This window comes from Chelonoidis abingdonii, chromosome 2, assembly GCF_003597395.2.
Source record: "Chelonoidis abingdonii isolate Lonesome George chromosome 2, CheloAbing_2.0, whole genome shotgun sequence".
NCBI classification, from domain to species: domain Eukaryota; kingdom Metazoa; phylum Chordata; order Testudines; family Testudinidae; genus Chelonoidis; species Chelonoidis abingdonii.
The window spans coordinates 83,784,575-83,792,771 of NC_133770.1; positions in this window are offsets into that span (position 1 = coordinate 83,784,575).

The following is an 8,197-nucleotide window of genomic DNA, read 5'->3' on the forward strand; positions in this document are numbered from 1 at the left end:
AAGCAAATCTTACTTTTAACTTCTTCTCTGTCTAACCACAACCCATCAGGCGCTTTTCCCTTCTACCAGCAAAACTGCAGATGCACAGCAGGAAATACTTTGTATACTTTCTGTTGTGTTTTAGAGAATATTAACATCAGCTTTTGGGAAAGCAGAAACACAGGATCCAGATCTTCAACTCTTGTTTATAACTGGACATTTAAAATGGAAATGAATGTGGATTTGGTCTTTTCTTTTAAAAAAAACTCTCAAACAAATACAGCTCAGCTTTAGAGCTATTTAGGTATTTACAGCTGCACAGAAACAATGGTACAATGGACCATGTAATAATACCTGTATCACAATGACACATGAGACCCTCATCTTTCACAAAACGTACAAACAAAACACGTTTAAGAACGTAAGAATGAATGACCCTACTGGGTCAGACCAAAGGTCCATCTAGCCCAGTATCCTGTCTTCTGAGAGTGGCCAGTGCCAGGTGCCCCAGAGGGAAAGAACAGAACAGGTAATCATCAAGTGATCCATCTCCTGTTGCTCATTCCCAGCTTCTGGCAAACACAGTCTTGGGACACCATTCCTGCTCATCCTGGCTAATAGTCATTGATGGCCCTATCCTCTATGAATTTATCTAGTTCTTTTTTGAACCCATTTATGGTCTTGGCCTTCACAACATCCTGCTGCAAGGAGTTCCACAGGTAGATTGTGTGTTGTATGAAAAAATACTTCCTTTTATTTGTTTTAAACCTGCTGCCTATTAATTTCATTTGGTGACCCCTAGGTCTTGTGTTATGAAAAACAGTAAACAACACTCCTTATCTACTTTCTCAACATCAGCCATGATTTTATAGACCTCTATCATATCTCTCTTTAGGAATCTCTTTTAAGTCCCAGTCTTATTAATCTCTCCTCATATGGAAGCTGTTCCATATCCCTAATCATTTTTGTTGCCCTTTTCTGAACCTTTTCCAATTCCAGTCTATCTTTTTTGAGATGGGGCGACCACATCTGCACACAATATTCAAGATGTGGACATACCATGGATTTATATAGAGGCAACAAGATATTTTCTGTCCTATTTTCTATCCTCTTCTTAATTATTCCCAGCATTCTGTTAGCTTTTTTGACTGCCGCTGCACACTGAGTGAATGTTTTCATAGAACTATCCACAATGATTCCAAGATCTCTTTCTTGAGTGGTAACAGCTAATTTAGATCCCCATCATTGTATATGTATAGTTGGGATTATGTTTTCCAATGTGCATTACTTTGCATTTATCAACATTAAATTTCATCTGCCATTTTGTTGCCCAGTCACCCAGTTCTGAGAGATCCTTTTGCAGCTCTTTGCAGTCTGCCTGGGTCTTAACTATCTTTAGTAATTACGTATCATTTGCAAATTTTGCCACCTCACTGTTTATCCCTTTTTCCAGATCATTTAAGAATATGTTGAATAGGACTGATCCCAGCACAGACCCCTGAGGGACACCACTATTTACCTGTCTCAATTCTGAAAACTGACCATTTATACCTACCCTTTGTTTCCTATCTTTTAACCAGTTACCGATCCATGAGAGCACCTTCCCTCTTATCCCGTGGCAGCTTACTTTCCTTAAGAACCTTTAGTGAGGGACCTTGTCAAAGGCTTTCTGAAAATCTAAGTACACTATAGCTCAGTGGCTCTCAAACATTTTTTACTGATGACCCCTTTCACAAGTCTGAGTGCAAACTCCCCTTAAAAATTAAAAACACTTTTTATATGTTTAACACCATTATAAATACTGGAGGTAGAGCGGGGTTTGGGGTAGAGGTTGATAGCTCGTGACCCCCCCATGTAATAACTTTGTGACTCCCTGAGGGATCCCGACCCCCAGTTTGAGAACCCCTGCTATATCCACTGGATCCCCTTGGTCCACATGCATGTTGACTCCCTCAAAGAATTCTAGTAGATTGGTGAGGCATGATTTTCCCTTATTAAAATCATGTTGACTCTTCCTCAAATTATGTTCATCTATATGTCTGACAATATTGTTCTTTATTATAGTTTCAATCAGTTTGCCTGGTACTGAAGTCAGGCTTACCGGCCTGTAATTGCCAGGATCACCTCTGGAGCCCTTTTTAAAAATTGATGTCACATTAGCTATCCTCCAGTCATCTGGCACAGAAGCTGATTTAAAAGATAGGTTACAGACTACAGTTAGCAGTTCTGTAATTTCACATTTGAGTTCCTTCTGAACTCTTGGGTAAATACCATCTGGTCCTGGTGACTTACTGCTGTTTAATTTATCAATTTGTTCCAAAACCTCCTCTAATGATACTACAATTTGGGACAATTCCTCAGATCAGTCACCTAAAAAGAATTGCTCAGGTTTGGGAATCTCCCTCACACCCTCAGCCGTGAAAACTGATGCAAAGAATTTATGTAGTTTCTCTGCAATGCCTTTATCATTCTTGAGTGCTCCTTTAGCATCTCAATTATCCACTGGCTGTTTAGCAGGCTTCCTATAGAATATCACGGTTGGAAGGGACCTCAGGAGTCATCTAGTCCAACCTCCTGCTCAAAGGAGGACCAATCCCCAAATCCCTAAATGGCCCCAGTGATGAGCTGGAGCCGGTTCCCACCTGTTCGCAGGAATCGGTTGTTAAATTTAGAACCGGTTGTTTAAATGGCTTTTAAATTTAACAAAATCTGTGGCAGCTCCCTGCCCTGCTCCCTGCCCCAGCTCATCTAGCTCCATCTCCTCCCCTGATGCTCCCCATGGCTTTTCCTCCCCATCCCCTGCTTCCCACAAATCAACTGATTCGCAGGAAGCAGGGCTTCCTGCAGGTGAGCTGGGGTGGGGACAGGGTGCGAGGAGGGCTCCAGGTGCTGCGCAGCCCAGTCTGACTCTGGCCATGCAGCACAGCTCCGGGCCAGGCCTCAGCCCATGCCCTGACTCCAGCTCTGGGCCGGACACCGGCCCTGACCCCAACTCCAGCCATGTGGCTCCGGCCCAGGCCAGCCCTAGCAGCGGTAAGAGGCCGGGGCCGGGGGGGGGGGGGGGGGGGAGGGTTTTGGGAAAAATTTACCGGGCCCAAAAAGGGAACCAAAGGGAAAGTTTAGGGGGGGGGCGGGGTTGGGGGGGGGGGGGGTTTTTTTTTTTTTTTTGGAATTTCAAGGGGGCCAAAGAGGGTTTTTTTTCTGAGGGGCCCCCCCCGGGACATGTCCCCCCCCACCCCAAGGGAAAAAGGATGATGGGGAAGGGGAGTTGGAAGGCATTGTGTGGGAGTTCTGGGGGTCTGTCGAGATGTTGGTGAGTGGGGTTGGGGCAGTCGAGGACAGGGGCAGGGTGAGTTGGGCAGGGGGTTGGGTCCTGGGGCAGTTAGGTGGGGGTCTCAGGTAGGAATGTTCAGGGAACAGGAGTGGGGGGGGTTATGGGTGTGGTTTCTGAGGGCGCAGTTGGGGGTAGAGCAATGGTGGGAGGTGTACTCACTGGGCGGTTCCCTACTAGGTCTTCGGCGGCAGGTCCTTCATCCGCTGGAGCCATGCCACCAAAGACCTGGTAGGGAACCAGTTCGTAAGATTTTGGCAGCTCATCTCTGAATGGACTGAGCTCACAACCCTGGGTTTAGTGGGCCAATGCTCAAACCACTGAGCTATCCCTCTTCCCTGATGTACTTAAAAAAAATTGCTATTACTTTTTAAGCCTTTGGCTAACAGTTTCTCAAATTCTTTTTTGGCCTTCCTAATTGTATTTTTACATTTCATTTGCCAGTGTTTATGCTCCTTTCTATTTTCCTCACTAGGATTTAATTTCCACTTTTTAAAGGATGCCTTTTTGCCCCTCACTGCTTCTTTTACTTTACTGTTTAGCCACGGTTGCTCTTTTTTGGTTCTTTTACTATGTTTTTAAATTTGGAGGATACATTTAAGTTGAGCCTCTATCATGGTGTCTTTAAAAAGTTTCCACGCCTCTTGCAGAGATTTCACTTTTGGCACTGTTCCCTTAATTTCTGTTTAACTAACCTCCTTATTTTTATGTAGCTCCTCTTTCTGAAATTAAATGCTACAGCGTTGGGCCACTGTGGTGTTTTTCCTGCCACAGGGATATTAAATTTAATTATATTAGGGTCACTATTACCAAGCGATCCAGCTATATTCACCTCTGGGACCAGATCCCATGCTCCACTTAGGACTAAATCAAGAATTGCCTCTTCTCTTGTGGGTTCCAGGACCAGCTGCTCCAAGAAGCAATAATTTAAGGTGTCAAGAAACTTTATCTCCGCATCCTGTCATGAGGTGACATGTACGCAGTCAATATGGGGATAATTGAAATCCTCCATTATTATTATTATTGAGTTTTTTATTTTAATAGCCCCTCTTATCTTCCTGAGCATTTCACAGTTACTATCACCATCCTGGTCAGGTGGTTGGTCATATATACCTACCACTATATTATTATTAGAGCATTGAATTTCTATCCGTAGAGATTCTACTTCATTTGATTTTACGCTTTCTTTTACATACAGTACCACTCCCCCACCAGCACAACCTGCTCTGTCCTTCCGATATATTTTGTAGCCTCGTATTACTTTATCCCATTGATTATCCTCATTCCACCAAGTTTCTGTGACGCCTTTTATATCAATAGCCTCATTTAATACGAGGCACTCTAGTTCACCCATTTTATTATTTAGACTTCTAGCACTGGTATACAAGCACTTTAAAAACCTGTCTCCTTTTAGCTGTCTGCCATTACACAATGTAATTGAAAGAGACTTTTTTTTATTTGATTGTTTCTGATTGGACCTTGTCTGTATTTTATCATTTTCCATCCTCTCATCCTCACTAGGACATAGAGATTGTCTATTAATAGATCTTCCCTTAAGGGATGTCTGAACCATGCCCTCCTCCACACCTGTCAGCTTTCCCCCAGCCCTTAGTTTAAAAACTGCTATATAACCTTTTTAATGTTAAATACCAGCAATCTGGTTACATTTTGGGTTAGGTGGAGCCCATCCTTCCTGTATAGGCTCCCCCCTTCACAAAAGTTTCCCCAGTTCCTAATAAATCTAAACCCAGATTTCATCAAGAAAAGTATTTTAATGAAGATTTATAGCAGGAGAGATTAATCACCATGTGATGTAACTATGGTTCTTCAAGTGGTATCCTTATGGATGCTCCATTTCAGGTGCTCCATGGCACCTTTGATCAGAGATTTCCGGGAGCAGTGCCTATTCTGCCCATGCATGCGCTCCAGACATCCTCATGCTCCATAGTGAGGATATATAGGACTGTGCAGGTGAACCACCTTTAGTTCCTTTTCTACCATGGAGTCCTGTGAGACAAAACTCTGAAGCAGAGGCAAAGGAGGGTGGGTAGTGCAACACCCACAGGTACACATATATTGAAAAAAACAGCTACTGCACAATTCAGTAATTTCTCCTCCTCCTTCAAGCAGTGTCCATCAGGGTGCTCCACTTCAGGTGACACCCAAGCAGTGTCCCCAAAAGGACAAGGGGGCTTCTAAGTCCGATCTATCACTGAAGACAGAACTGCCAACCACAACTGATCTGGAAGTGTGAAAATTGAGGCCCAGTTTGCAGCTCTGCAACTTTCAACAACTTGGAACATCTTGCAGTAGCTAAACACTGGTGGTGTCATAACAAAAGAGAACATACCCACAGTGCCGAGTCTTTGAGTGGAAATTGTGAGTCCTTTGGTTCTGTCTGCAAATGAAAACAATCAGTCTGGGAGACTTTCCAAACAGTCTGGCTTTTGTTCTGTCCAGATAGAAGGTTAAGTAAGTAAAGTGAACTATACCAGAACTAGAGTAGAATGGCTACAGATAAGCTGAAAGCAGGCACACTAGGTGATACGCCTCAGGTTATAGGGCAGTTGAGAAGGAACTGAGGATGGTTCACTCATGCAGCTCTGTATGTCCTCAGGATGGGGCACAAAGTTGTCTGAAGCACATGTGCAGATCGAACAGGCACCACTCTTTGGGTTATTCCCTCACAAGCAGACCGTTTCCATGAGAGCAAACAGACATCAGCACTTACATTTCCAGCTGCCAGGGCCGGCTCCAGCCATTTCGCCACCCCAAGCACGGTGGCATGCCACTGGGGGCGCTCTGCCACTCGCCAGTCTCGTGGCTCTGGTGGATCTCCCACAGACGTGGCTGTGGAAGGTCCGTTGGTCCCGCGGCTCTGGTGGACCTCCAGCAGGCGTGCCTGCGGATGCTCCACCAGAGCCATGGGACCTGTGGACCCTCCGCAGGCATGCCTGTGGGAGATCCACCGGAGCCGCCTGCTGCCCTCCCAGCAACCGGCAGAGCGCCCCCAGTGGCATGCCGCCCCAAGCACGCACTTGGCGTGCTGGGGCCTGGAGCCGGACCTGCCAGCTGCAATAGACATCCTCACCTCTCCCCTTCCATGTTACGTGGATATCCCTGCACCATCTAAAGTACGTCTTATGTACATTAGAGAACAGGCACTGTGTAACTAGATCAATTTAAAACCACTCTAGTTACATTGGTGCAAACCCACTGATATAGACAGATGCATTTAAACTGGCTTAAATTGTGTTTACAACAATTTAGCTTAATGCAGCAATTTACCAAACATAACGTATCTCATTAAACTAAATGGGTTTAAAGGTGATTTACAATGGTTTAAGTCCATCTATACCATGGGGTTTGCACCGGTGTGACTAGATTCACTTTAAACTAATTTCACTACACTGGAACAACAGTCCTAATATGGATATGGTCTTAGGTTGTCAAATATGGTGACTGGAGTTGGTAGTTGCCAAGAAAACAGCAGCGTTCAGGTGAGTTTGTACTCAGCCTGGCTAAGCTGTGCTGTGCTGCCCTATTCACGCTGCCCTGGTTACACTGCTATTTATATTCACACTAGCTTGATGAGGGTAGTGCAAGTACATGTACAAGAGCAAGAGAATCACACCCCTAGTTCATACTGTACATGTAGCTTTAATAGAGAATAGTATCCTCTCTACTGACTTTAGAACCATCCAACAGAATTCCAGAGCCACAATATTATTCTCTATTACATTCTACAGGCTGATTTAAAAAACTAGAGGAAGGTGATCAGGTTATGTTAAATTTGGAAGGAATTTTACATAAGACTAGGTTAGTATATAACATGAGAATAACACTAGGTCTGCCCTGCATAGGGTTCCCAGGTGTCCAGTTTTTGACTGGAACACCTGGTCGAAAAGGGACCCTGGTGGCTTCAGTCATCACCGTTGATTGGCGGCACAGGTAGGCATTCTATCTGGCTCTGCATGATTCCCAGGAAGCTGCCAGCATCTCCCTCTGACTCCTAGGCAGAGGGACAGCAATGAGGGCTCTGCACACTGCCCCCAGCACCAGCTCAGCAGCTCCCATTGGCCAGGAACTGTGGCAAACTGGACCTGAGGGGGTGGTGCCCGTAGGCGCAGGCAGTGTGCAGAGCCAAATGGTCAGGCCTCCACTTAGGAGTCAGAAGGGAAAGTTGCTGCTTCCCAGGAGCCACCGGAGGTAAGCGCTGCCCAGAGCCTGCACCCTGAAACCCCTCCCGCATCCCATCACCAGATGGAGCTCTGAAGACCTTGTGACTTACAGGATGTCAGATGCCTCTTGATACATTTTAAACTAAAATTAAAGTGGTAAGATGTGCTTTGTACCCCGTCCTGAGATCCCTACTGCAGGACCTCAGTGGAGGACACTGAGGAGTGATAGGAATGGGGCACTTTGGACAATTCCCAAGAAATCATTACCGATAATAATACTTAGTGCTTTTTTAGCCCTTTGCCTGCCCTTTGTCTGCACACAGCCCTCGGGAGGTGAGTGTGAAAGCATCATTGTCCCCATTTTATAGAGGGAAAAACCGCGGCAGGAAGGTTATGCAACCTGCTCACAGCCAGTGATTCAATTTCAGAACCAGAACTATAATTATTATTTGTTGTTTGTATCATGTCTAAAACATACTTGGCACTTTACAGGCACAGTCTGCACCCAATCGATCACAATCTATGGCCGATTCTGCATTGGGCTCAGTGTGAGCTCAGGGATCCACGCACACAGCATTCATTGCAGGATTGAGGCCTATAAGACAGAACACAAACAGATCCAAAGGGGTAAAATAGGCTTGCAACAGAAAGTGAGGCCAGTAGGTACAAGTACAAAATCAGACAGTAGAACCTCAGAGTTAGGAAC